This window comes from Myotis davidii, unplaced genomic scaffold, assembly GCF_000327345.1.
Source record: "Myotis davidii unplaced genomic scaffold, ASM32734v1 scaffold205, whole genome shotgun sequence".
Lineage (NCBI taxonomy): Eukaryota > Metazoa > Chordata > Mammalia > Chiroptera > Vespertilionidae > Myotis > Myotis davidii.
In genome coordinates, this window is record NW_006297573.1 from 4,174,987 (window position 1) to 4,184,520 (window position 9,534).

Below are 9,534 nucleotides of genomic sequence, written 5' to 3' on the forward strand. Positions count from 1 at the left end.
CCTGGTTGGGGCGTGCGCAGGAGGCAACTGACGGATGTGTTTCTCTCACATCGATATTTCTTGCTGTCTTTCTATCTCTCTTCCACTCTCCCTAAAAATCAATAAAAAAAAAATATATAAAATAAATATCAAAAATATGTCTTTGTTTTACTATGGTTGCAAATATTAAAAAAGTTCTATATGTGACATGTCACCAGAGTTAACTTAGGGTTTTTCAAAATGCTGACACGCCGAGCTCAAAAGGTTCGCCATCACTGGTAGCTCATCCTATCTCGTCTATGAGCTTTCCTGCCTTCCTGATCACTCCAGCTCTCATTTGTCCCCTCTTTCTGTGAACTCAACAAGCAAGCACATAGGGTCTATCTGTTCAAAATTAAAGAAACCATATTTTCTGCCTATTTTAGTTGCATTAATTAATTTATTAATAAAATAAATGTATTAAAAATAATAACTACATTTATTAATTTATTTTATTTGTATTAGCCTCATCCTCTCGATTAGATTGATAGCTGCTTAGGGGTCAAGTTCCACATTTTATGCACCCATAGCACCTGGCCCCAAGTGGAGTACCTCCTGGGTGGTGGACAGCTTGTTTAATTGAAGGATCCTAATGATAGCATTCCAGGCCTTGTGAAGGTACTTTTCATCAGTGTGCTTTTCCAGTAGATGCTTTCTAATGAAACCCACTTTAAACAAGTCAGGACTTTGACCCCAAAGTCACCCTGAAGTGGGGTGGTTCTATTTTAGAGATGACTTAACTTTAAAAAGCTGTGTTGTTGTTGTTTGTTTTTTTTTCCCTTTGAGAGAAGAATATTCTAGGTGGGTCCTTCCCTTTACTTGCTTTAGGAATAATTGTGGTCATACTGAAGCTGTAAGGCTAATCTAAAGTTTACATTAAAGGGTAAAGAGATTTTCTAGATGATGAAATGTGACATCCATGAGAATTCACTCAAAAAGCCTACTGAGTGGTTAAATTGTTGTCAGTAGACCAAGAGAGGATTTCTCACTTAATTTTTCCAAGAGAATTATTTTGGTGACCTTTTCCCTCCTTCCAGCCCCTCTAGTTAGTCAGTCATTCCTCACTGTTGTGATGTTCTGGCCAGCCTGTCTTCTAAGGAGATTCCTCCTCACCTGAGGGCTTGAGGCAGGGAGATTAATGGGTTAACGACACAAAGCCCTTTGAATAGCTGAGATAAAAGAACTTGTCCTAGGTACTAATTATTGTTACTTAAACACCTGGGGTGATAGAATTAACCCAAGAGCTGCTAGGCCTTAAGGAAACGAAGCCTCCTTTTGCCTACGCACCTCCACATCGCATGCCTCATTTCTTTTGGCTTTTGTGTGGCAACAACATCACACTAAACAGTTCAGATATGGCTTTGATGAATCTAAGTGTATTGATTACCACGAGCCCATTAAAAATGGAGATAAAACAGTCAAGAGGTCAAATGCCATTTGTCAAACATCTATTTGTGTTGTTTCCTTCTCCCAGAAACAGAGCTGGAGGAAGTGTTAGAGGTCACCTGTCCTAACCCTTTCATTAATAATTCATAATAAGAAAGCCAACTTTATTACATGAGGAGTTAAATAATAAGGAAGCAGAGGGCCAGAGAAATGAAGCAATGTAGCAAACATGTAGAAAGGTAGAGAAGCAGCCAGGGTTGCTGACTCCTGGTCACATTTCTTTTTTTTCTTTCTTTATATTTGTTACCTGGTCACATTCTTGCTGCCAGGAGGACAGGCTTCCTACCTCAGGAGGACACGTGGGTCATAATTATAAAGAAAGAAAAAAAGAACCACTGTGCTGTATACCTAAAATTAATACAAAATAATATTCTCTTTTTAATGCAAAATAATGTTGAATGTAAACTGTAATGGAAAAAAATAGTTACAGGATGTAAGTTCAGACTAGGGAATATAGTCAATAGTCCATAATAATAAAAGTATAATATGCTAATTAGATTGAACAGCCGAACAACCTTCCAGACGTCCTTACGGACAAAGCTGGGGCTGCAAGGACTGAGCCCCTTGCACGAATTTTGTGCATTGGGCCTCTAACATTGCAATAACTATGTATGGTGCCAGATGGGTACTCAACTTATTGGGGTGCTCACTTTGTAAGTTATATAAATGTATAATCACTATGTTGTACACCTGAAACTAATATAATGTTGTATATCAACTGTTAATTGATAAATAAAAAGATAGAGTTCAATACAAAACAACAACAACAAACCCACCCCAAAACAAAACAAACCCAGAAAAGAATAGATTATGAGAGAGAGTGCATCAGATATTCTTCATTCTGCAACAAATCCTGCAGCTGTCATGACTGGCCATGTGCAGGCTGGCTGTGTGAGACGGGGTGCGCTGGCCAGGAACACATCATTTGCTCTTTTGTTCACAGTCATTTCCAAGGCTGGCTTTGTGGGGGTGTGACCCGTGCAGCTGTTCAGGGCCCCCCCACTCAGAAGGATCCTGTGCTTGGAGTTTAATACTTTGTGGTCACCATCTTGAAATTCTTAATCATTTTATCTCTGAGTTTGTGTTTTGTAAGTGAAGTCAGATGGGACAGTGGAGCATGTGCAGGGGCTGAGAGCCTTGGGCCATGTATGATCCTGCCTCCATTGCCTCCCAGCATCCACTCCATGCTACCTTTTTGTGCCCTGAGTTACCCCATTTCCCCTTTCTGCCTCTGCCTCATGGGTGCGGCCACGCTCCTCCTGGGGTCGCCTGTCCATCATGGGTTGGGCAGTGGGCTCTTGGAAAAATGGATTGACATCAGCATGTCTAGGCAGGGTGTCACATTTTAAATTGCACTGGGCCCTGCAAATGAGGTAGCTGGCATGGGCATTATTAATTCAATTGTCTGATGTATGGTGGTTAATTTGATCAATATTATATCAAGATGTAAACATGGTCCGTTGAATTGTATATTATGTAATGTGCAGTTAGTTGCGAAGAACCTCAGTGTTTTATCTGGATCAGCAAATCGTCAAGACTGGATGTCATTTATGAATGTTCAGGATATTTTTTGGAAAGAAAGTTTTCTGATGTTTTTTCCAGTTTGTGACTATTATAACATTTTGAGTGAAGTAGTATACATTGTTCTTATATTGGGTTGTTTTATCATTATTAGAGGAAAGCAGATGGTGTGAAAAGTATAGAGGCATGTTTAAGGTCAGTTGCTGGATCTGGAAGTGTAAATACAACAATAGTGAGAAAAATGTTAACTAATAAAAATTTTGATTTTACTTGGGCTGCATTATAAAAAGGAAAAGTAGATATAGGCCCTTATAATAAATATTATTTAAATGTGACTTATTAAAATATGCAAAACTTAATAAAATGCCCGAGAGCATATAATTTATAATGAAAATTTTACAAATGAAAACTTAAAATCTTCAAAATGAAAAACATACCTGGGGAAACAACATGGTATCTTATCAGTAAGTCCCTCACATGTTTCCAAAGAAAAATACATAAATGTGTCAATAGTTTTTAAGTTGTCATCTACTATTAATAAAAAAGCTTTATAATAATTTAGTAGTGTAGTAGGTAGCAAAACAAAAATGGGTCACACAGCTGTTAAAAATTATTCTTCCAGGATGTATGGAACAATCTATACTGATAAAAGGGTAATATGCTAATTAGAGTAGATGTCTTCTGGACATCCATTTGGACAAAGCCACAGCAGCTGCGAGGCCCAGGGCTCAGGCCTTACAGCTGTGGTGGCCGGCAGTGGCAGCAGCAGCGGGGTGATGGGGGTGGCGGCTTCTCCTGACTGGTCCTGTTGTCTCCCGAAGAGGAAGGCCAGACTGTGGCCTAGGCTAAGCCATCGTAGGACATCCCCTGAGGGCTCCCGGACTGTGAGAGGGGGCAGGCCGGGCTGAGGAACCCCTGTCCCACAGTGCACAAGTTTTCGTGCACCGGGTCTCTAGTACATATGATATTGATGATAAAATGATGAATCAACTGACAAAAAATTATTATGATACCTCTTAATATACCATAATATCTCATCAAATCTGTACTATTATAGAATATAGGAAGGCATTTTATGACAGTATAGTTAACATGCAATATTATATTAGTTTCAGGTGTACAACATAGTGATCTGACATTTATATTCCTTATGATGTGATAACCACAGTAAGTCTAGTGACTATCTGCCACCATACAAAGTTATTGTGATAATATTGCCTATTTTTCCTGTGCTGTACATTACATACCTGTGACTTATTTGAAAAGCGATGTTTTAACACAATTACAATCTGATATAGATTTTGTGATTCAAGGTAATGAAAGCACTGATGCTATCAGTTGTCAATACCTGCAGTTAGATCAGATATGAGTGATATAGTTTTTACAGAAGATTTTTTGTATTGTTTAAATTTAATTTTATTTACAATTGGATTAGGTATAATCTCCAAGTTGGAAAAGTGTATTGTTGTTGAGTCAATATTATTTAATTGTAAAGGGATTACAAGCTTGGACAACAAAACTGGAAAAATTGGTAAAAGGATTATACGCTTGGACAACAAATATGACCAGAAAATACGGCAGTTATTAAAAGTTGTTCAAAATGACTAACAGCCATGGTTTATTCATCACAAAGCATTGGCTCCTAAATAAATTTTACTTGAACCTCATGAATTTATTGAAATCAGATGAGATGTCAGTAAGTACAACTTTTAGAAATATTTTGTTCAGATGTTGGAGCCAACCATTTCCACTTAGTATTCATGGTAGAATTGCTGGTTGTCATAAGGTAAAGTATTAAGCTAAGCATGATACATAAACTTAGATTTCTAGATTTGGAAAAGAATCTCATTTGGTAAATATTTTTGGACATGATATTTGGGTAATAAAAATGCATACTTAGATAACTGTGGGCATTCTTAACTACAATTTTGGGAGAAAACTGCCGGGAGCCAGTCCATCCTTGCTGTTTCAAGGGACCTGGCATATATGGCATACTGTTCTTAATATATGTTTGCTCACCTTCTTGGCGCTGTGTTTTAACCAAGGTCACCTCTCCGAGAAAGGTTGTTTCCCCAGGTAGAGATTTTCCCCTGAAGTTAGGGAGGGAATAAAACCTCTTAAGTGCCAGGCGGGTAATTAATCGCTTTAACTACGAACAATCATGCTTAAGCTACATAATCTTTACTCCCTGGAATGGAGATAAGAAACACCCTAACCTTTGGAATAGAGATTGATAGGATTGGAATCAACTGGTATAAATACAGATGTAACAAGACAACAGGACACAGAACCTAGATGAAGAACCTACAGACAGAACCTAGAGACAGAACCTCAAGATGGAACATGGCAAAGGATCCTGGCCACAGAACCTGGCTACAGAACCTAGACACAGAACCTAGAGACACAATCTAGGGAGAGAACCTGGCTGAAGAACCTAGAGACAGAACCCGGGTACAGAACCTGGATAGAACATGGCAAGAGAACCTGACTAGAACCTGGTGACTGAACTGGCTGGTGAACCTGGAGAACCTCGCGAGAGAACATGGACACAGAACCTGGCTGGAGATCCTAACCAGAACTTTGCCGGAGATCCTGACCAGAACTTGGCTAGAGATCCTGGCTAGGCTGCTGATGAACTGAACGCTGTCTCCGTGTCATTCCTCCTTCGCTGACTCCGTCCACACCTTTGGGGAACCCCTGGACATCCTGGGGTTGGACCCCAGCAGAAAACTGATATATTTTAACATGTCAAACACATTCAAGAATTCCAAAAGAAGTGGAAGTTTTTAAAAATGGCTGTGATTATCTGAGATTCCTCCCATCAGGGGTTGAATTTCCCTCCACTTGAATCTTGGCTGGCGTTAGTGACTCTCTTGTAACCCATAAACTGTGGTGGAAGTGATGATGCATGAGTCCTGAGACGAGGTCAAAACAAGCCTCTTAGCTTCTGCTTTCTTCCTTTGGGATACTTGGTCTCCAGATGCTATCTCCTGAGACACAGGTGCCATGCTCTGAGAATCCTGAGCCACATAAGAGACCACACACATGTAGGTACTTTAGCCAACAGCACCAGCAGAACCCAGCCTTCCAGTGATCCTTGCCAAAGCACCGGACATGGCAATGGAAACGCCCTCTGGGAAATGGATCCTTTTGTTCCCACTGTTCAACTGAACCTTCAGAATTTATATACATACTAGAGGCCCAGTGCACAAAATTTGTGCACCGGGGGATTGACCCCTCAGCCCAGCCTGTACCCTCTCCAATCTGGGACCCCTCAGGGGATGTTCAACTGCCAGTGGGATCTGGTCTAAACCAGCAGTTGGACATGCCTCTCACAATCCAGGACCTCTGGCTCCCAACTGCTTGCCTGTCTGCCTGCTTCTGTCTGCCAGCCTGATCAAATCCATTCTTCAGTTGCTCAAATAAAAAATCCTGGAGTCATCTTGACTTTTTCATTCACCCAGAATATAGTTAAACAGAGGGCCGGACTATAGTTTTAAAAAAACTATGAACAAATTCCTATGCACACTGCACATATCTTATTTTGAAGTAAAAAAACAAAATGGGAACAAATACAATATTTGTATTTGTATGTGGCCCACGGGCCGTAGTTTGAGGACCCCTGCTCTAGTTGGTGAAGAAAATGAGAGAACTGAGGTGGTACCTAGAAAGCAAGACAGGACTGAGGGAAGTACTTTTTGTTTTAATTGGAGAGTCTGAGCATGATTATATGTTGAGAGGAAAGAGCCAGGGAAGAGGGAGACATTGAAATCACAAGGACAGAGTGAAATAGAATGGAATTCCTAAGGAAGAGGGAGAGCTGACCCCCAGCATAGGTGACAAGATTAACCTTGGTTGGCAATTGAGACACCTTATCCTCTGAGAGAGGAAAGGAGTCAAGGATGGAGTTCTCTAATGGCCATTGAGCTTCTTCTAGGAATGAAATCAACTCCCTGAGCTCTACTTCCTTCATGAAGCCCTTGAGGAGACATCCAAGTGCTGAAAGTTCCTCTTGATTCCTCAAATGGTTGAGCCTCCACTGGGCTCTGCTTCTAGCTTAGGACCCCCCACTCATAAAACACAGGGTGAACACCCACAACCTGTTAGCCCATCAGAAAGGGCTCTAAAATGAGAGCAGAGACAACATGATTACAAGCACACATTATATATTTAAAAGTTTTTCATAAACATTATTTTTATTTAAGGAGGGGAAATGGTCCTGTGTTTGTATTGGTGGCATAAGAACTTCTTTTAGCTGAACTAGAGAGGGAAGAGGAGAAAAGATAGACAAGGCTGCAGATCTAACAGGTGGCATGTAGGTGGCTGTTGGGTACCCGTGCTATTTCTGCAGCATACACCCTGGGGACATAGGATTATATCACTGCCTCCTTGGCTGAGCCTCAAAATAACTTCTACAGGGAGGCGGGAGCATCCACGCAGTGTACTCACTTGTAGAGTCACATTCTGCCTCATTTCCTTTCTTGCCAGACAAGGAAACCAGACACCAAACTGAGTGTTTAGTAGTATTTGGTTCTGGAGTTAAACTGCCTGAGTTCAAATTCTGGCTTTGTCATGCACCATCTGTGTAGTCTGGAGCATGTTAATGAACCTGCAGAGCTGCCCCAGTTAATCTGTAAATGGCTGTGACTACCTTTTAGGGTTATTGTGTCAAATAAATAAGGTAGTTCATGGAATGAGTTTGTATAGTGCCTGGGACAGGGTGAATGCTCAATAAATGTGAGCTATCAATATCTCTTATTTTTTAAATTAATAAGTTTTAAAACTAATCTACATTAATAAGACTGAGCATCTACTGTGCACATATCTTTGTCCTCTGGGGGTGATGTGGGGACCATAAAGCACAGAGGAAGAGGGGTGTGACTGGAGGGATCAGGGAAGAATTCAAAGACTCTGAGGCTGGGACTTGAGGGCTGGGTAGAGGATGGACAGGCAGGCATGAGGGGATTCAAGGTGTGGGAACAGTGTGAACAAAGGCTTGGAGTGGGGAGGTGAGGAGTGCCTTAGGGGAACAAACATTTATTCTTGTGATACTAGAGGAAAAGGAACCTAGGAGGGAGGATGAAGCATGATATGAGAGGAGGCTGGGATTCCAGCCCGCTCATAAAATGACTTTTTGATGAAAGTCTAATTAATTCATTGCCAGGGAAAACTTAATTCATGTTCTACCCGGTTTGATTATGAGGTAGGTCTACACAGCTCACCCCAATTCCTACCACACCTTCAGTCTGCTCTGGAATTCCTACTTGACATGAATTGATTCTTGATTCTGCATTTCTGGATATTGCTGGGGTGTTTCCCCAAATTCCTAGGGTGATGGTTGCTATAGAAACAAAATATTTCTAAAGAAAACACACACACACACACACACACTAGAACTAGTCAAGAATATAGGTTCCAAGGCAAAATCCATGGCATTCAACCAAACAAATACCCAGCAATGTGGCATGCTGTGAAGCTTTAATTACTGTGCTCAAAGATCAAAGTGCCATTACTCAAGAGTGGAGAAGCCAAATGTAAATGAGGGAGGTCTTCCTTAAACAAGTGGCGACCAACTCCCTGAGCTCAGCCAAGGGTTCCACAGTGTTTATACACAGGATCAGCTGGTGGCCCTTAAACACTCACAGGAGCGGGACAATGTGGTATTGTGCTGTGCTGCATGCAGACGTTTACTGGGTGTCGCTTACAAAATGTACAAGAGGATTAATATCACAGGAAGATGGCTTCGGGCAGAAGGCGGGGCATCCTAATATAAGCAGTTCCAGAGAGGCTGCAGCCTTAAGCCTGCCATCCTGAGCACTAACCCCAGAGCCTAGTCTGGATATTTGTTAATATCTGTACTCTACTGTTGATTGTTTTCCAACTTAATTATACAACAATCTAAAAAACTGGCCATATGCTCTACTCTAGACCCTGGGGAGAGGAGGAGTGAGATGGGACCACAGGGTGGTCTTTTCATCAAAATTTATTTTGGGAAAGATATTGATAAAAGAATGGGGTGGAGTAAGGGAGAGAGCTTGCTTTACTGAGCCATAGATTGGCAATTAGCAACCCTGGTCTCTGTGGTTCTGTTTTTCATTATTGAATCCAGAATGAGGATAAACAACTTATTTCCTTAGCTCCAGTCCCTCTTTTTCCCTTCTTTCTTTTTTAAAAATCTTACCCAGGATATTTTTCCATTGTTTTTTAGAGAGCGGAAGGGAGGGGGAGAGACAGAGAGAAACATCAATGTGAGAGAGACACATCAATTGGTTGCCTCCCACACATATGTTCTCACTGTGAGGAAGGCACAACCACTCCCTTCTTCACCTTGAGAATGTTCCACTGTTTTGGATTTTCTTTTCCCTTCCTTCCTTCCTTCCTTCCTTCCTTCCTTCCTTCCTTCCTTCCTTCCTGCCTTCCTTCCTCCCTCCCTCCCTTCTTTCCTTCCTTCCTTCCTTCCTTCCTTCCTTCCTTCCTTCCTTCCTTCCTTCCTTCCTTCCTTCCTTATTAAACTCCTTCCTCTCTTAAGCTACATTCTCAAGGTAAAGA